Genomic DNA, 20,695 nt, shown 5'->3' on the forward strand with positions numbered 1-20,695 from the left:
GGAGGTGTAGTAGAGGATTAGGTTAGGGATCCAACCTAAGAGGGACCTTGGCGGTGTTCAGCCCAGCTCCCTTCTATACTGAGGAGCAAAGTGACTTGTTTAAGGTCAGTTCTCAGAGTGGGTCTTTTCCTTGGGGAACGGATTCGGACAGGCGCCGGTTCTTGGTGGGAGAGGAAAGGGGAGCCTCCTTCGAATGAGGGAAGGGAATTCCTCTGATGAGGTGGTGCTCTTAAGATTGCATTCCTAGTGCGCGTACCACCCTTTCTGCATTTGGAATATATGTGCGCTAGTATTTTCAAAAACCTTTAGAGCAAGTATAAGCTACTCCCCTTAACACAAAACTCCAATGTGTGAGAAAATATCTGAGCGCGACGATATGAACTATTTCTTACCCTTACTGTTCTCCTGGGACTCTTAAAGTAGCGAGTGCCTCTCTAGAGTTTCTCGTGAGAGTTTATAGTCATTAACTGTTTGAGGGATGATGGGAAAGAGGGTCTTTTGGAGGGAGGGATAGAGGATCTGGAAGCTGAAGAGTTAGGACGCATCATCTACTCCACGGAGGAAGGCATATTGGGCAGAAATGAAGAAAAAGCACCTCAGGAATGAAAATTTATGTTTTGGGGGAAAATAGGATTTCATAGGTAACCTAGCTGTGAATATTCATAAAATAATGCCACTTATATTTAGCTTAGCATAGTGCCTGGCACCTGGTGTGTAATAAATATTTATTGAATGAATGATGCGTGAATGTCTCTGATGGTTTGGTCCCTTTTCATGTTTCTCTGCCAAGAGAGAAATTAATAAACTCAAGTGGATTTGTGGCTGGTTAGCTAATGCTTGATTATGTTTACTTACTCAGCATTCCTAGGGTGACTGGCCGTGAATTAAGATGATGACTTAGGAGTGTTTACCAAATTGAAAGTGACCTTATTTGAGTAGAAATTTCAAACACTTAAAATAATGACCCAAAGGATGGTTGAACTAATTGAAGCAGGATTTTATTGATGGGGGAGCCACCCTTTCCTTATAATTAAAAAAAAAAAAAAAAAAGTTCCTTGCTAGACTTTACATGATTGTCCGAGAGAGGAATTTCGCCTGTGAAGGCTATATATGGGGAAGAATTAATTTCTGGGGCGATGGCTTCCCCTGGGGGCCAAGACAAGTTGAGGGTGTGGTTTGGAGGGGGTGTGGTAGGAATGCCACATTCCTTCCCAGTGGGCTGGGTTTGCTTTTTTTTTTTTTTTAAGCGTATTCATTTATTTTTAGAGAGAGAGGGAGAGAGAGGGCATGAGTGGGGGAGGGGCAGAGAGAGAGGGAGACAGAGAATCCCAAGCAGGCTCCACAGGGTCAGCACAGAGCCCAAAGCAGGGCTTGAACTCATGAACCATGAGATCATGACCTGAGCTGAAATCCAGAGTTGGCTGCTTAACTGACTGAGCCACCCAGGTGCCCCCATCCATTTCCTTTTGGGGAGAGATGATGGCTGACTGGTTTGCCAAAGCTTGTGGAGTGATTTTTCTGCCTCTCTCCTTCTTTCTGACTCTTCCTTTCAGGGGAGCTAGCGTGTCCAGGTTTACGCATTTACTTTCTAGCCGCCGCATGTGGATGCACTTTCTCAAGGCAGCAGCCTCTGGCTCAGGCTTTGTTGTTTGGCCATATGATTGCAAGTGCTCTGGCTTGGAAAAGCCTCGGACAAACAAAGTGCATTAAAAGTTATCAGGGACGCCAGTCAGTTATGTCTCTCTCTCTCTCCGGAGCATTGCCATTTTAGCAAAGCCTCATGAATGGTTAAATTGAGAAATAGTCCTTGGCCTGGGGTAGCTGTGTGCTTTGTGGTCCTGAAGTCTGCACGCCCGTAGGCTGGTTCCAGCTCTGCCAGGTTAGACCAGATCCCTCAAACGTGGTCCTCGTTTTGAGACTGAGTAAATATTTGTTAGATAGAGAATGAGTGTACGAGACAAAGAATAGAGAATGCGGCCTTTCCCAACTACCTGATCTCAGAACCTTTAAGACAATTTCTCTTCAAGGAACATCTACGAGACTCTTATTTCAGGGATCCTGCTCTGGGAAGTTCTGGACTAGGCTGTTTGCCCTTGGCAGAGTTGCTTAATGTCTCCGTGCTTTATTTTTCTCATCTGTATATTGAGGGAGGTGAACGAGAGAATTTCCAACTCTCCTTAGGACTGCTGAATTCCTACATCATGGGAAGATTTCAGGCCCCACAGGGAGCCACTAGGGGAGGGCCAAGAGAAGAGCCTTCCTGTTCCTTCTGATGACCCCCTGTGGCCCCACGTGGTCAGATGGCTGCAGAAATAGAGTCTGCTCGCCCCAGCTTCAGAAGCAGCTGGGTTGCCCTTAGTGTATACAGCTGTTTGCTGAGCCCACCTCTGCCCCTGAGGTGGCCGGGGTGGCTGTCCTTCCAGTAGCACTGGTGGGTATCAGGTGAACTCGGTGAGGAGCACCTGGTCTCAGTGCACACTCACTAGCTGAGGCTGCTCTCGGGCCGGCTCCTATTTTTAGCTGTATCTGACAGAGACAGCTTCCCGCTTACCGATCCCTCTCGAGTGCCAGTGTGCCTCCCAACAGACTCTCATGATCCAAAAGACAGGTGGGCACAGTCCTTGATGTTATAAAAAGGCAAGGGGGGGAGGGTAGAGCAAAGTGGATACAGCCAGGACCCTTGATTTCTATCCCCTCCCAGGGCCTTGGTTTCCTTTCTATAGAACAAGATGGGATGCTCTCTGAGCACCCGCCCAAGTGTAAGGTTCCATCAAGAGCCAGTCTGTGCAGGGGAAGGACAGAGGCTTGAAGCCTTAAGACCCGAGCACCAGGACAGATTCCAGCGACTGCACGGTGCCCGGCACAGGGCAAACAGTTTGTAAATGTTAGCCAGTGCCTGTTCCATCCGACACCCGGGAGCAAGGGCCGGGGGCAATATAATTTCGGCATACTTGTATTTGCTCAGGAGAAAAATAGAAAGAAATGCCGGTGCCATTTTATTCAGTTAAGACTGCTCATGTGTTCAACTCAGGACTCTCCACAGGGTTAGCGACCTAGCGGCGTAGAAGTCAGTTCTCTGTTCTGCTTCCTGGGCCAGGAATTCAGTGGGTGCAGGTCTAACGAATGCAGAATGTTAAGGACTTTGATGTCAAAGCTGCTTATGGCATCCAGGTCACTCCAGACTTCTGACAATGCTTGTGTCCTATTCAGCAGGGCCGTCGAGGCAGGTATGGGGCTGGGGGGCAAGTCCCACGGAAAACAGATTGATGATGAACAGGAAAGACAGCCTGGAAGAGAAAAGAAGTCCTAATATATGCCAGGAAGGTGGGGCCTAAGGGCCAAATATGTCTGTCTGTCTGTCTACCTATAGATAGATTTATCTCTACCTATCTATCCATCCATCTATCTATCATATCTATCATCTATATCTTTATCTGTCATCTATTCATGTATCATCTCTATATCTATCCATCCATGCATGCATCCACCTATCATCTATATCTATCTATCTATCTATCTATCTATCTATCTATCTATCTATCTATGTATATCATCTATCATTTATATCTATCTATCTATAATTTATCTGTTATCTATCTATATCTATCATCTATCTTATCTATTTATATCTATCATATCTATGTATCTACCTACCTATCTACCTATCATATCTATCTCTCTTCTATCTGTCATCTGTCTATAATTTATCTGTTATCTATATCTATCTATAATTGATTTGTTATCTATCTATACCTATCATCTATCATTTATCTATTATCTATATCATAGCTATCTATCTACCTACCTACCTATCTACCGTATCTATTTATCTATCTGTTGTCTATCTATCTATCTATCTATCTATCTATCATTTATCTATTAGCTATCTAGCTAGCTAGATGTGAGCCTTGGGTCTGTTTTTAGTACCACCTGGTGTGAACTATTTTTGTCTTTCTCCTTCAGGTTGCCTGAGTCCCTGCTCAGGAGATTGGACCTTTACAAGAGTGTAGGCCAGAGGAAATCACTCCAACTGCTGTGTTCCCCAGGGATGTCTTTGTTTTCAGGCTCCCCCTACATTGTACATTTCTGTAGTATTTATTATCTAGAGGAATCTAAGGGAAGCCTTGAAATTGCATACCGTTTTGGGGGGATTGGATCACCTTCTCAGCTTACAACAGACTTATATACTAACGCCCAAGGCTAGGCTTATAGGTGTAGTAGTCATTATGCCTGAAACCCGCACTGCGACTTTGTCTGAGCCCATTGATTTGGGAGGAGACCATGCGAGAGACACCTGTGTTGTGGTATGAGCTTCGGAAGGAGAAACTCCTTGCCGAGTGACTTCAGGCAAACACTTCAGCTTCTATGGACGTGTTTCTTTTTGATAAAATAGGGATGCCAAATAATGCTTCTACAGGATTGCTATAAAGATTGAGTATCATTTAATATAACCTACCAACTACCCTTTACTATTCACCCTGTCAGGTATGTGATTCTCACAGCAATGCAGCGAGTCATTGTGGCATGACCCTATCTTATAAATGAAGAAAAAGAAGCTCTAAGAGGGGCCATTTGCCCAAGGCTACAGAGCTGATGAGTGATGAAGGCAGGATTGGGTCCAAAAAGTTTTATTCCTGAGTGCAAGCTCTTAGTTACTAAGCCAGACCACCACCACTTATGCAAATGCCTCAAAATGCTCATTATTGTTTTTACAGGCTCCATGGAATAAATGTACTATAAAAGTGCCCCTCCGAGGCACTAAATGGTACATTAACTCCAGACCAGCTCAAACCACTGTTGTTATGTGATCTATTTACACTTTGGGGTTCCTTGTCTTTCAGAAGGCTTACAACCTTTTCAGCTTTAAAGACTTACATTAACCTTTGAGATTGTTTTGTATAATTTTCTTCCTTTTGCAGACAAGGAAGCTGAATAGAAAAACAACTTTCCTAAGCTCAAAGAATGAATGGCAAAGCCAGCAACCGTTGACTCGTCGATGCCTGAGGTGACCCATATTTCTGTAATGAGGAATTCCTTCCAAGGCCATCTGGAGCATGCTGTATCCATTGGGCAGACCACTGGGCATTTCATACTTTATCAAAGCCCCAGAAGAGGCAGAGCCACTATCATGGAAATCTCTCCATAATCCAGCAGGGCTACCCACCTCCTTCCTGCCCTTCAGAACAACCTTTGACACTGAAATTCGAAAGCAGTGGAAGCCTTTGGTGGTCTCTTGGGGGGAATCTGTACTTCACAGAGGCTCTGGGCGGTTAGGAGGAGGACTGAGGGAAATTGAGTCCTGTCTCTCCTTCAGCATTCCTCACACACAGATTTTCAAGAAAATATGTCATGTGGGAGGTAGAGACAAATGCCATGGGCAAGGTGAAGGGTGTCCCCACAGGGTGTCACATAGAGGGGCCAAGTTGGCATTTGGCATAGAAATTGAAAAGGAGAGCATGAATCCTGAGGGAGGCAGGTAAGAAGGTCTCAGAGTTTTCCCAGCATCTTTGAAAGGCTGTTTTTTGTTTTTTGTTAATGTTTTATTTATTTTTGAGAGAGCACACGCCGGGGAAGGGCAGAGAGAGAGGGGGACAGAGGATCTGAAGTGGGCTCTGTGTTGACAGCGGTGAACCCAATGCGGGGCTTGAACTTATGAACTGTGAGGTCGTGACCTGAGCTGAAGTCCGACGCTCAACTGACTGAACCACCCAGGTGCTTGGGCTCTTGGGTTTTTGGAAGGGCTGCTGTCAGAGGTCAATGGAGTCATGTGGGTGTGTCATTGCCATACTCCCAGAAGGACAATGGGGGGAGGACCATGGAGCTCCTGGGAAGAAAGCTTACTCTACCGTGGGTCTTACAAGGAGTGTCTGTATTTCTGATCAGAGCCCATGAACTCACTCCCCCAGGAGGGTCTTCCCAGCCCTTTACTTCCTGGACAGACTGAAGAAGACACCCTTAAGGCCTGGCCAGAGTCCCAGTGGTGCCAAGCAAGGGGAAGGCAGGTAGCTGAGCGACTGGTTAACGTTGTGATAAATGCTTTCGCTTCTGTCTCCGGGCTGACTCTCAACCTGAGCCCTTCTCCACAAGACCCCAAGTGTCCAAGTATCAGAGGCAGGCTCAGTAACCTGTCGTGGGGCTCAAATAGCCCCTGCTTCATGGATCACGCTGTCTACCTTCCTGGAGAGCTTGCTTCGGATAAATGTCTCTCCACTTCCCAAACTAGGAAGGATGGAAAGGTTAGAAAAACCTCAGGGAAAATCCTGGTGCATGCGGCTTGCTGTGTCATTTGGCCACTCGCCTTCACCCCTATCTCAGAGAGAACCCAGCTTACAGCCGCCATGCTTCTGTGTAAAAACGGGCCGCGCTGGGTTCTCTCCGAGATAGATTCTTTTGCTGTTGCCCTAGTAACAGAATTATTAAAGCTCCAGCCTTGGGAGTATTTGTGCCTGGTGAGGTAATGTCTGTCGCATGCCGCCTTTTCATTCCCACCCCCACCCCTCGCCTCAGGCCCTTTGTACCTCACACCTAGACTCATGGACTGCCTTCCTCCTTGGCCTCCATGCCGCCTGCCCACCCTCCCCGCCAGGGTGGCTCCCAGCTGAGCAATACCCTTTCTCAGACTCAAGAGACACTGTGTTGGTCGTATTCCCCATCAGCCTGGCATTCTGAGGCTGATGGGGAATTCAGTGGTCCATACCACTTTCCGAAAACCCACAGAGCCCTCTGGGCTTGAGTAGAGTGGGATGTGGTTGCAGTACAGTGACAGGAAGCCACAGGGAGAATGCACCAGGCTAAGGTAGTGACTGGTTCGTTGGGAGGCAGCACAGTGTAATAGTTCAGCGTTTGGGCTTTGGAATAAACGGTCTATAAAATGTGATCTCTCTCACAAAATAGCTGTGTGATCTTGGGAAAGTTTCTTTCTTTCTTTCTTTCTTTCTTTCTTTCTTTCTTTCTTTCTTTCTTTCTTTTTTAATTTTTTTTGAATGTTTGTTTATTTTTGAAGGAGAGAGAGAGAGTGTGAACAGGGGAGGAGCAGAGAGAGAGGGAGACACAGAATCCAAGGTGGGTTCCAGGCTCTGAGCTGTTAGCATAGAGCCCGACCCAGGGCTCGACCTCATAAACCGTCAGATCATGAGCCGAAGTCGGTCACTTAACCGATTGAGCCACCCAGGCACTCTGATCTTGGGCAAGTTTCTTAACTCAAGTCTCAGTTTCCCCAGATGCAAAGCAGAGATAATGATAGTACCTTCCTCGTGAGGGTTTCGCTGCCCAATTAAAGATCTTGTAAAATGCTTGGCTTAGTATCTTTGAACGTAGAATCACACCGGAAGTGCTAGCTGTGATGGTCAAGATGGCGGAGAAAGGGGGAAGGGCGGCCGTGTGACAAGTGGAAGAGAGAGCGGTGCCCGGTTTCGGCCAGTGGGTAGGAGTCATGCAGGTAGAGAGACCAGGTGCGGAAGGAACCCGTTTGTGAGAACAGATCACATTTTTGCTTTGGGTCTTCTTGGGTGGGAAGTGTCACGGTTCACTTTTCCTGATTGGCACTGAATGCCAGGCACTCTGCTAAGCACATTCCATGCATCATTTCTTCTAGAATTCCCCCTCCCCACTGCAGCCCCCTGAGATAAGGCTTAGTAACACAGGGCAAGGTTAAGTAGCTTGACGCGTTGTTGAGCAGAAGAGCTGGGATTTGAACCCAGGTCTGTGTGCCTCCAGCAGTGCACTCTATAAGCTGCCTTGACTGGATATCTTGACTGGAGTTAGGAAGTCGGTCCATGTGCGTGTGTGCACCCATGTGCACACACTTTTAAAGCTAACATGGTCTTAGGGGGCGCATAATGGTTTGCAATGCTTCCTGGCTAGGCAGCGGTCTGCCCCCTCATCTGGGGTCCCTGTGTATAAATTTGGCCCCTGGACTTGGGGACTTCTTTTACAACAGGTGCTCTCCTGCGCTTGTGCTCAGAGTCAGTGACTCAGTGCTCAACTCTCACCCAGTCTTCCTGCCTCATTCTCAATCCCCCCACATGGCATCCTGGTCTTGAGAAGTGCATTAGCATCTCTGAACCTCAGTTTCCTCCTCCGAACAACTTAAGCAGTTAGAGAATTGCAGGAAGCATCAAAAGAGACAGAGTTTTCTTGAGGAAAACTGCTGTTTCCGATTTCTCACCAGTCCCAGTGCCTGGGCCAGCGCTGGGCATATACTGGATGCTCTCTGGTTTCTGAACAAATACATGCCCAACTTACTGCTTATGCTGATATGTATGGTGCAGGGTCCACCCCTGTTTTTGACTCTACTGAGATTGCTTCCTTTTCTACTTGTCCTGCTGTCCTGAGTGGTTACCCCAATTTTAGTGCTTTAGGGCTGACTTTCTTTAAAGTTTTGGAGTCAGCTAAACCACAATGGCAGAACTGGGTTACAGCGCTGGTGTTGGGTGCTGCTCATGTATGTGACGGGGATGGGGAAGGGGTGGGAGGTAGCAGGTGTGGAGGGACAAGGGTGTAGACTGGATCCTATTTCCTCCACAGACTTTTTTCGTAATTGAACGTATGAATTTACATGCAGTAAATGGAACCCAGGTGCTATGGTTGAATCTTAAAGGCCAGTGTGATGGTATTAGGAGGTGAGGCCTCTGGGGGGAGGTTAGGTTGTGAAGATAAAGCCTCATGAATGTGATTAATGACTCATAACGGAGGACCCCAGAGAGCTCCCAACCCCTTCTGCCCTGTGAGGATACAAGAAGTTGGAGACCCAGAAAAGGGCCCTCGCTCAGTTATGCCAGCACCTTGACCTTGGACTTCCAGCTCCCAGAACTGTGAGAAATAAATTTCTGTTGTTTACAAGACGCCTGGGCTGTGGCATTTTGTTACAGCAGCCTGAACAGACAGCAGGGTACAATGAGTTGGTTTTTAACAGTTTTCTGTTCTTTTAATAACAATACTTCAACATGACAAATTTCAAATATTTTTCCCCCCTTCTTTCCAGGTATTTACACTTTCAGTAACCTGCATATGGATCCCACTGCTATTTAATTAAGACTTAAACCTATAAAGATGCACATTTAATACTCACAGTAAACCCTTGACTTGTTTCCTTTGAAGATAAACAGGTGAGATACCTTCTTGAACTCAGATTTCTGAGATAATTAAGATTAGTTGCCATAGAGAGAGAGACAGAAACGCATTAAAATGTATCATACTTTTCGTGTTTAGGAAACTCACTTAGTTAAATATTCAGGGCCATTAAATCTACCCAGACCCAGATACCTATTAATCTGCTGGCCACACAGCCTCCAGAGTGATCTGTCTTTGTCAGGAAAGCCTTCTAATTGCTCTGTTCCTCTGCGCGGAAACTTCTAATGGCTCACCATTGTCCTGTGTACAGATGGTGTTCCCGACCCTCAGGGCCTGACCCAGCCTCCTTTCCCCAGCTCATTTGCTACTCCCTAGCCTCATAGGTGCCTGCTGGCCCCCGCTGGCCCCTGCAGTGTGCCAGTTCTCTCTATATTATATACCCTTTGGGTCCTCTGTCTTGTCCTCTTGTGACTTTACGAGGTCCCGCTCACTCTGTAGGTACCCACTTCAAATTCCACATCCAGGTTAAATGCTGGGCCTCTTTAGATTCCTCCAGACAGAATTACCCTAGGCTTTCTTGGACTTTGTACCTGTATGACAATTCTCATTATAATGTACCATAATTATGCATTCCCCACCCACCCCCCTCCCAGACTGAGAGCACCTTGGGGACCAGAGACCAATTCATTATATGAATATGTAGAATGCCTTATATGAATGTGGAGATTCATATGCTATCTAGCTTATAGTAGGTCCTGCATTACTCTTGTTGGAGGAAATTAAGTTGATGGCATTACATGGTCAGTTAATAGTGTGTGTTAGGATGTTATAGAGATTTTTTCAAGGAATGAATTATGTGACCCAGCCTTTTCTGTGGTGCCCCGTATAAAAGCTCCAGAGAGTGTGTGTGTGTGTATGTGCATGCGTGTGCGCGTTCGTGTTTTAATGTTTATTTTTGAGAGAGAGAGAGAGAAAGAGAGAGAGAGTAGGGGAGGGGCAGAGAGAAGGGAACAGTTGGGCCCCTTACTGACAACACAGAGCCTGATGCACGCTCAAACTCAAGAACCATGAGATCAGGACCTGAGTTGAAGTTGGACGCTTAACCGACTGAGCCACGCAGGTGCCCCCGTGCCATAGCTTATTTTAGTTCTCTCTCCATTGATGTTTAGATTGTTACCAGTTTTCTGTGGGTAAACAGTGCCATAGTGAACGAGCTTGGCAGTGGTCCTTGATAAGGCCATCATAGGGACCTGTTTAGAGAATTGTGCCCTTGAAGCAGAACGAACAGCACTGGCTTGTGGAGAGCACCATTTTCACACGTATAAATGACTATTAGGGAGTCAGAGTTTAAGAGAAGGAAAGCCCTTTTGAAACCGCTAGTCCCAGCCACTGCTTCTGTGGGCAAGAAAGCAAACTTGTCCAAGGTCACGTGGCCCTTTGGACACAGCTGATGTTGGGACACAATCTCTTGACTCTCAGTCCATGCTTGGCAGAACTGCCTGTTGCGTGCCCAGGCACTTCCAGTGGTCAACTCCCCCAAATTGGCTGAGCTCCAGTGGTCAACTCCCCCAAATTGGCTGAGCTGCACGATGTGAACATAGCTCTTGATTGGAGGCCATGAGGTGTAAATGAATGAGCAAAGATTTGGGGCCAAGCTGACCTGGAGTGAATCCTGTCTCCAGCTCTTACAGTACTTGACTCTGAACCTTGATATCCCCACATGACAAAAAACACTTGTCACAGGTGGCGTGGTGGTGTAACCCCCCTGCCCCACCCTGCCCGGTGCAGATGCTACGTGGGAACTCCCTTCCCCCCACCTGCTTCTCCTTCTTCCTTCCAATGCAGTTGTTAGGAGAAGCAAATCGGCAAAAAAATTTTTTTAAAGCTCACTTATTTATTTTGTGTGTGTGAGAGAGAGTGCAAGTTGGGGAGACACAGAGGGAGAGAAAGAGTCCCAAGCAGGCTCCATGCGGTCAGTGCAGAGCCCGATGAGGGGATGAACTCATGAACTGTGAGATCACGACCTGAGCCAAAATCAAGAGTCGGGGGCTTAACTAACTGAGCCACCCGGGAGCATCCCCCACCCCAGAAAGTTTTTCATAAACCTTCAAGAAAGCAAAGGCTTCAGAGAGCAAACCAAAAACAGTGTTCTGTGTGGATACATGTAATTTCAAGCTTTATTTTGTTCTGAAAATAATGTCCTAACTCAGATGTTTCTAAGCAAACTACGAATATATTAGAGACATCACTCTCAGAAGATGTGTGGTGATAAGACTGAGAACGATTAGGGAAAACAGAAATCCTTTGATAATCCTCATTTTAAAATAAAACTCTGTTTTTTCTGAGTATAAAACCTTTTTTCCCCCAATTATGATGTGTTTTGCAAAAACATGGAAAGTACAGAAAAGTATGAAGAAGAAAGTAAAAGTAATGCATAATTCCATAGGCACTATTAGCCTTTTGATGAGTTTCCAGGCTTTTTTCCTGTGCAGATTGTGATATGGGCCACTCGAATGTCCCTTTGCTAGAGAGCTGGTGAGCTGCTTCGGAATTGGCCTCAGCTTTTGAAGCAAAGTCCTAGTTTTCTAGAGCTGGCCCCAGACGGTGACTGAGCAAGGCTGCTTCATAGGAGCCTATCTAGTTTTCAGACAGTTTCTCCTCAGATGGCTGTTGGCTTTTTATTTGGCTTTGGGACATATAAAAGTTTTACATTTTTAAAAAATATTTATTATTATTATTACTATTCTTTTTTTTTTTAGAGAGTGAGAGTGAGTGAGGGAGGGGCAAAGGGAGAGGAAGAGAGAATCTCAAGCAGGATCCACACCCAGTGCAAAGCCTGATGCAGGGCTCAATCCCAGGACCCCAGGATCACAACTTGAGCCGAAATCGAGAGTGGGATGCTCAACCGACTGAACCACCCAGGTGCCCCAAAAGTTTTACATTTTTATGTAGACTAATCTAATGTTGCCTTTTTTTGATTTCTTCCAGTGTTTTTATGCCTAAAAAAATCTTTCTTCATCCAGAGATCAGGCAAAATCTTCATTTTTTTTCCCTTTTGTTCATAGTTTTGTTAAGTCTTTAATCTGTCCAATATTTATTTTGTTTTATGGTGTCAGGTGAAGAATCTAGAAGGAGCTCATTTAAAGTAGTTTTCTGGGCCCCACTTATTGACCAAAGGCAAGTTACTTAATCTGTTTTAACATCCATTTCTTAATTCACAGAGGGTAAAGGAAATCCTACTTCACAGGGTTAGGTTGAAGAAGAAAACAGGTCATGGATATGAAAGCATTTTATAAATGCCATAGGAGTGTTGGTTTTTGCAGTTGTTTTTAAGTGAGAAAATCATGTGTGAATGCTTGTTTGGTCTGGTCTTGTTCCAGTCCACTTATGAAAACAACACTGACAGGGCTGGCTCCGAAGATCCCAACAAACCCAAGACTACTGGACCCACAGAGAGGTTGTAGGGTGCCACAGAGGAGTTCAAATGTAGGCTGTTTATAATAAGTATGATTCAAGGGCCCATATGTTTATGGGTACGGAGCAAAGGAGAATTCATTCTATATTGGGGTGGGGGTGCTGATCCATCAGGGAAAGTGGCCAAAGCCTTTCATGAGTAGTGTCTGATGAGGGGAAACAGTTATTTGTCTCTGGAGTCCTGAAGGACCACAGAGCGGTTGGGATTTCAGGAATTATTTGAATGATAGGAGACACATGGCCTGGCATGTTGAGAGGGAGGGTTTTCCAGCCATGCTGTGCTGTTTTGGAGCTGGCCTGGGGGCTGGTCGAAGTCAGACTCAGAAGGGTGAGTTGGACTGTGTTATATTGGTGTGGCCACGATTTCCTCTCCTCATTTAGACAAGAAGAGAGATCTCTTATTTCTCATTGGAGGGAGATACAAAAGAAGGTTGCTGGCAGATAGAGAGCCAATTCTTAATCACTGAGAGGAGAGGCTAGCTGAAGACCTAACATCCTAAGGAAGGCTCTCCAGATGTAAGCATTTCACCTCCAAATTATTTATTGACTTGCTTTCTTCTTTCCTCTCTTTTCAAACCTACCAGCATGTTTCAAATGTGTTTAATTACAGGAGGTCTGGAGTCTGATGGAGCCCCTAAAAGGATACTGTCCCTAAAAACTGGTAGCAGAGAGAGAAGTGTGGAAGAAGGAAAATAAGACGAAAATACCTTCTTCGAAGTTAGGAGTTCTGTCTCCTTCATTTTTTTTTTTTAATTTTTTTTCCACGTTTTTATTTATTTTTGGGAGAGAGACAGAGCATGAATGGGGGAGAGGCAGAGAGAGAGGGAGACACAGAATCGGAAACAGGCTCCAGGCTCCGAGCCATCAGCCCAGAGCCTGACGCGGGGCTCGAACTCATGGACCGCGAGATCGTGACCTGGCTGAAGTCGGACGCTTAACCGACTGCGCCACCCAGGCGCCCCCTGTCTCCTTCATTTTTGAGTGATTTAGGGAGTTTCGTACAGAGAGCAGGAAGCAGTGGGTGTACAAGATGTACTGGTTGGTTGAATTAGGGAGAGAACAGACCAGAGAAACACCCTTTGGTTAGTCAAGAGTTAACACAGTTCTCTTGAAGAGAGTAATTGGCGGTGGCTGAGTTATAGTAACACTGCACATTCCCTGCTAAGTGCACATTTCCTGTTCAGGACGTGGATTTGATGGGGCCTTTTAAAAGTAGGTGACTTAGGCGGTTCTTTTTATTGGGGGGAAAATCAAGATAATATGGTCTGGCTTTGGAACCTAATTTCCCATTATTCCTCATCAAGGGCCTTCATCCAAGCCACGCACGTCTACTCGTGATTCTCCAAATCTAAACAGACTGCACAGATCCTGCCTCTGAACCTTTATGTTGTTCCTTCCAAAGGCTGCACCCTGTCCTCTCCCCTCTCCTGAGATCCTACTCTCCTTCAAGACCTGAGTCTAGCTTCTTTTTTTTTTTTTTTTAAATATTTGTTTGTTCATTTTGGGGGGGGGGTGCGTGGGGAGGGGCTGAGAGAGAGAGAATCCCAAGCAGGTTCCTCACTGTCAGCACAGAGCCCCGCGCGGTGCTTGAACTCACAAACCGTGAGATCATGACCTGAGCTGAAATTAAGACCGGGTTGTTTAACTGACTGAGCCACCCAGGCGCCCCTAGCATCGTTTGCAAAGCTGCCTCAAAACCCCTTCCAACTTTCCTCCTTTTCCTGCACTCTCTCCCTCTCTGAATTTCTCCTCTCACTGTTAATGTGTATGTAATTTATTTGCACTCATATTCTCTGATGCAAAGTTAGTGTTTTATATGCATACATTTGAATCTTCAATTAGATAATATATTTCTTATTGTCTGAGACCTAGTTTTCTATTTCCTTATTATCTACCCCCCTCCCCCCCATAGTGCTTAGTATAAATCTGCCCCCAGACCAGGTAGCAAAAAGTTATTTGATAGTTTGATGATTTCAGAAGATTCCATGATGCTCACCCGGTAAATTATCTTTGTGATGCTAACAAGGCAGGAACAAAGGCAATGTTTGATTTAGGCTCAGCACGTGGAGCATACTGTCAAGGGGAACGAAATAGTTGCCATGAGGGTACATCAGCTACTGGTCAGTCTTTCTCTTTCTGAATTCTACTGGAAAGTCTGGTTTCCGGGATGAAAAGCAACTGAGGCATGACCCTGTCCTCTGTGCGCAGGCCAAGCATGGGAGACAATAAGGATACTGATGACTAAAAGACAGCATGGTAAATTGGATAGAGGGATATAGAGAGGGTTATGGGAGTCCAGAGAGAGGGCATCCAAATGAAGCTGGGTTAAGCCATCAGGGAAGACTTCCTGGAGGATGCAGTGCTTGACCTAAGTTTAGATACAGAAGAAAGGAAAAGATTTCGAACACCATCACAGTCCAGGTCAGGAAAGGGTGTGCAGGGAAATTTAGAAAGGGAACTTTTCTAAGATCAAGTTATTTTACAAAGAAGCAGCACTGGGAAATCAAGGGAATTTAATTACAACTGCCTCACGAGCAGGATTTGAAAAGGAGTGGGAAGCTCATGGAAACCTTAATTGCTGAGAAAAGTTAAGAGGAGAAATATGACAGAAGTAATAGGTCTGTATGTATGTCATGTCTGATTTGTCATTTTTCTAGACAGGCACTCTGCCTCCTGCCTTCTAGGTTAGAGGAAAAAAAGATCCTTCGGCTGCTAAGGTGAAGATAGCATTTAGGATGCAGAAATGGGACTTGGAAGTACTCCTGATTCCTTTTAGGGAAGAAAAGGTCCATCTCGGCTTACCTCATTGCTAAGAAGAATAATAAGCATTTGTTCAGCGATAATAATGTGTGAGGTGCCTGAAAGAGCCCTGAATCAGGCTAAATAATTTCTTCCTTCCTTTAGAAAATAAAAAACAGCTTGCCCGATTTCTCTTCCAATTTATTCTTGTGGCTTTCCATTCCTTTGGAAATCCGGAGGATGCCTATTTTATGAGCTTTTGTGGACCAGCCCTTCGATACTCAGGGAGGGTGTCCTTGTGTGCATTAAGCTGGGTCTTTAAGATTAATGCAATATGCAGGAACATGTGATCAATGATATGGCATTAGCAACTTTTACTTTGGCAAGTGGCTGCATGTTGAAGGCATCTGGAAAAATTGTAAATCACAGCATGACCAGAGCATCAGCCACAGACATCAAGACAGGGGAATGGCCAAGTGAGAAGGATGGACCTAGAGCCTCCTGGGTTGTCCACACAGGTATTGCTAGAGACAGAGAAGGATGTAAGGATGTCCCAGCATAGAGGGGCTAGAGGACACAAATCTGTTGGTACCCATAAAGGGAATCAATATGGAGAAGAGTCTCCATACACAGGTAGAAGGGTAGATTAGACAATCTCCAAGGTTCTGTCCAGATCAAATTTTGATTCCATGACTCTCTAAATAAGGACTTAATGAGTTTTTTCAATAGGCTCTAATATCTCATAGACCAATGGAGTCCTTGGCTACACACACACACACACACACACACACACACACACACATAAATTATATACAATGTAACTATATAATATACTAAAATATATTAAAAATATAAATATATTATGTTTGATTCATATATAAAATGTATATATTATATAATTATTAAAGCTCAGAAAGATATATATTTATATATAATATATAAATATATATAATATCACTATATAACATACAAATATACAAAGTATATAAATATATAATTAAACAGTATATAATTATATAAACATAATTATATAATATATATAATTTTCATGAGCTTTAATACTTTACATTTGTATAGTACTTTACAGTTTGTGGGGATTTAATCTCACAGACTCTATTGGTTATCTGTTGCCACAATGATGCCACATAACAAAGAGCCCTGCAATGTCAGTGCCATACGACAACAAGTGTTTATTGCTCACATGTCTGTAGCTTTGCAGTCTTGTCTAGGCTTGCTCACATAGCTGGACATTGGCTGGCTGTCGGTTGATCTAGGATGGCCTCAAGCTGAGGTGACTTGGGTGTCTCCTAGCTTTCAACAAGCTAACCCAGACATGTCCTCCCGTGGCAGAGAGGGTGATAGAAGAGGCAAAAGAGAGCAAGCGGAAACTTGCGAGGCCTCATTTACTCCTATACTGGCCAGAGGAAGTCACAGGGCTGAACTCGGTGTCAAGGTGTGGGGGGCTGTGCTCCATTCTTTTTGTTAGAGCAGTTGCAGAATCACCTAGGAAAGGCTGTAGATATAGGTGAAGTAGCAATCTACCACACAGATGTGGCCTTGCTTAATCCTGTCGGTGTCGTCCTTTACCCTGGTATTATTCCTGCTTTTATAGATTAAAATATGGACACCAAAGAGGTCAGCAACTTATACGAGGCCACATGGATCATAGGAACTGGAATATTGGCTTTCCTGCTATAAAATCAAGGCACTTTCTGTTGTTCTACACCATGCTTAATTAAAAGCATGAATCCCAGGAGTGTTGTCAGGGACTTCCTAGAGGTAGACTGGTAAAGTGTGAGGCCCTCAATGTTGCGTGAGTTGCAGAATACACAAACTTTTACTTATCTGTTCTCATCCTTCTATGTAAAATATGATACTTTAACAAAATAATATATGGACCCAAGGAATTTACTAGTCATCTAAACATTAGTTTCTTTGTAACTAGATAGTTACTTCATGTATTTGTCAGAGTAGGCTAAATGCTGTGACTAAGTACCCCTAAATCTTAGTGATGTAGGAAAAAGTTTATTTCTTGCTCATATTGGCCAGAACTCTGGCACATGGCCACATCTAATAATAAAGAAGGCTGGTAAATATAATATAACTGTATGGAGAAAAGAGGATATTGATAAATACTTAGCAAGACTCAAAGGAATGGACCATAGTATAGGTAAGTTTTGCAGGGAGACTAGGAGGTATGTGGTAGGTGATGGAAGATGTAACAAAGGAATATGGGACAGAAAAGCCTGTAGCTTGAAACTCTATCCAAGGAAATGTGTAGACCATTGAATCTAAGACATTTTGCACAAATATACTCTCCTGTCAGTAGGTGGGATGACAATTAGGAATTTAAGAATTTAAATCTGATTATGTCACTTCTCTGCTTAAAAGCCTTCAATGTTTACCCTAAGAATAGATGGTTAATGTGTGTTACACAGTCTTCCAAAATGTATCCTCTGTCTCTCCAGCCTTATCTGCTATACCTTCCCATTCACTTTTTTTTTTTAATGTGAGGATCTCTCATCTATAGGCCATTAATCATGCTATTTCTTCCATCTGTTCAGAATCTTCTTTTCTGAAACCCCCTTCTCAACCATTCTTTTTCTGGCTGAGACCTACTCATTTGTCAGTTCTCAGCTTAAAAATTACACCCTCCCAATAACCAAAGGTAGGTCCAAAATTAAAACACCAAACCACAGATCTAAGAACCTGAGAGAACACCAACAGAGAACACCAAACAGCATAAATACCAAAACACAAACACATCTATACATATCATTCAAAATGTTAAAAGCCAAGAGATATTATTTTTTTAGATGTTTATTTTTGAGAGAGAGAGAGAGAGAGAGAGAGAGAGAGAGAGAGAGCAAGCAGGAGAGGGGCAGAGAGAGGGAGACAGAATCCCAAGGAGGATCCATGCTTTAGCACAGAGCCTGATACAGGACTCAAACCCACAAACTGTGAGATCATGACCTGAACTGAAACCAAGAGTTGAATGCTTTACTGACTGACCTACCCAGGCACCTCAAGCCAAGAGATATTCTTGAAGGCCCCTGAGAAAAAAAAGACACGTTGCACTTAGATAACAGTTATGGCAGACTTCTCATCACAAACTATACAAGCCAGAAGACAATGGAGTAGCATTCTTACATTTCTGAAAGAAGAAAATGTCAACCCAGAATTCCATACCCAGCAAAAATATCTTTTGAAGATTAGGAAGAAATAAAAAAATCTCATTGGACAAATAAAAACTGAACTAATTTACTTTTAGCAGACTTAGAAGTACAATAAATGTTAAAGGAATTTCCTCAAGAAAATAAAAATGATACCAGACAGACTCTTGGATCTACACAAAGAAATGAAGAGCACTGGAAATGGAATAAATGAAGATAAATTTGAATGCATTATTTCTTCAAATATTTTTCTGCCATGTTTTCTTCTTCTGGGATCCCAAATATATGCATATTAGACTCTTCAATATTGTCCCACAGTTCTTGGGTGACTTTTTTTTTTTTTTGGGCTCTTTTTCCTTTGGGTTTTCCTTTGGGTAATTTCTATTGACCTATCTTTAAACTTACTTATTAATTCCCTTATTCATTTCAAGTCTATGATGTGCCCATTGGAAACATTCTTTATCTCTGTGACTATGGTTTTCATTTCTAGCATTTTCATTTGATTCTTTTTTACAGTTTCCCTCTCTTAGTGGAAGTTACCCATCTCATCATGTATGTTTTTCATTTTTTCCACTAGAGCCTTTTACCATAATAATCATAAGTATTTAAAATTCCCTGTTTGGTGGTTCTGACATGTGTGTCACATCTGAGTCTGGTTCTATGGATTGCTTTGCCTCTTGACAATGTTTTTGTTGTTCTTGTTTCCTTGCATACCTTGTAATTTTTTGATGAAAGCCAGACATCTTGTCTAGGGTATTAGAGACTGAGTTAAATAGTTGTTACCCCTGGAAATGGACATTTTTTCCTATTCTTAGCATTTAGTGTAGAGGGTTGAATCAGCCTAATTAAGAGTTGGAAACCAGTTTGGGATTTGTTGTTGCTATGGTTACTTTCATTATAACACAGTTTTAAACTCCTTTGGTGTTGGGCGCCTGGATGGCTCAGCCAGTTAAGTGTCTGACCAGTTTAGGTCATGATCTTGTGGTCCATGAGTTCGAGTCCTGTGCCAGGCTCTGTGCTGACAGCTCAGAGTCAGGAGCCTGCCTCAGATTCTGTGTCTCCCTCTGTCTCTGCCTCTCTCTCTGTCTCAAAAATAAATAAAAACATTAAAAATTTTAAAATTTCTCTGGCGTTTAGGGTGGTGGCTGGTTTGTTGGAAGGTTTTCTCCCCACGGTGTCTACTCTACCTTTGGGTGTAGATCTTCCTTTTGCCCTGTTCTTCCATGGGGGTTTCTCACCATGATTTTGCACCTCTTTCAGCAGTAGAGTACTATCAGTAGTTACTAGATGCTTATTAGCCTGGTGGGGGTGGGGAGCATTCTCTGATGTTCTGATTAAGTCTCCATTGTAGCCAGGCCTTGTGTCTCTACATCTTGGAGGTGGTGCTTTCTTAGTGGTTTTCCTTTACCTTTAACTATAGGTCTGGGTCCAGAACATATTCCTGCTCCTTCCCAAGACTATAGAGCTGCTCCCCTGCCTTTCCCCAGCTACAATAGCTTTTCACCAGTGTCCTAGGATTGACAGGGTTGGTTGCCCTTCTGCCAATATTTCCAAGCTAGATTTGATAGGAGATAAGAATCTAAGTGGAATTTCAGACATTTCCCACAGCGCCTGCTACTTCTTTCTCCCAGGCCTGTAGCGCATAGGATGCTGCCTGATGACTCGTGTCCTATTCTCCATCTTTTTTGTGTATCCTTAATGAGGTCTGTGGAGGAAAACCTGCTAGAGGGTGTGAATTTGCTTTTGTCTGTGTCCCAAGGGGTTCTATAGCCTCTTGCTGGTCTAAGCTCAGCCTTTAGAAATTTGTTGAAATTTTTGTTGATTTTTATTCTTTGTTTATATATTTATTTTTGAGAGAGAGAGAGAGAGAGAGAGAGAGAGAGAGTGAGCACATGAACTGGAGAGGGACAGAGAGAGAGGGAATGAGAGAATTCCAAGCAGGCTCCATGTTCTCAGTGCAGAGCCTGACATGGGGCTCAATCACATGAACCACGAAATCATGACCTGACCTAAAATCAAGAGTCTGATGCTTAACAGACTGACCCACACAGGTGTGCCAATTTGTTGAAATTTTTAGCTGAATTAGTCTTATCTGGGTCCAGCAGCATTGGCCCCAGATAATCAAGTGCTTATATTTGTCTCTCTCTGGAGGTTCCTGTAGTTTCCTTGGGTTTGGGGTTAGCTGACTGTCTTTCAGTCCCAGATCTCTGATGGGTCAAGAAAGGTGAATCTGCAGA

The 20,695-nt window shown here is 44.0% G+C and overlaps 2 long non-coding RNA genes across 10 annotated transcripts in view; both read left to right on the plus strand.

The window, feature by feature from the left end:
* LOC102901282 overlaps window positions 1–11,891 on the plus strand; it is a 68,208-nt gene extending 56,317 nt beyond the window's left edge. For all 9 annotated transcript variants that reach the window (XR_006591385.1, XR_002739155.2, XR_006591389.1 and 6 more), the window contains 3 exons: window positions 4,920–5,005; window positions 8,984–9,107; window positions 11,832–11,891. This is a non-coding gene — a long non-coding RNA (uncharacterized LOC102901282). The remainder of the gene's footprint in view (window positions 1–4,919; window positions 5,006–8,983; window positions 9,108–11,831) is intronic.
* A 42-nt stretch (window positions 11,892–11,933) lies between these two features.
* On the plus strand, window positions 11,934–13,267 carry LOC102901305. The gene is made up of 3 exons (XR_442300.4): window positions 11,934–11,994; window positions 12,928–13,062; window positions 13,157–13,267. It is a non-coding gene; the product is annotated as an uncharacterized LOC102901305 (long non-coding RNA).
* Window positions 13,268–20,695: the final 7,428 nt, after the last annotated feature.

Source organism: Felis catus, chromosome F1, assembly GCF_018350175.1.
Source record: "Felis catus isolate Fca126 chromosome F1, F.catus_Fca126_mat1.0, whole genome shotgun sequence".
NCBI classification, from domain to species: domain Eukaryota; kingdom Metazoa; phylum Chordata; class Mammalia; order Carnivora; family Felidae; genus Felis; species Felis catus.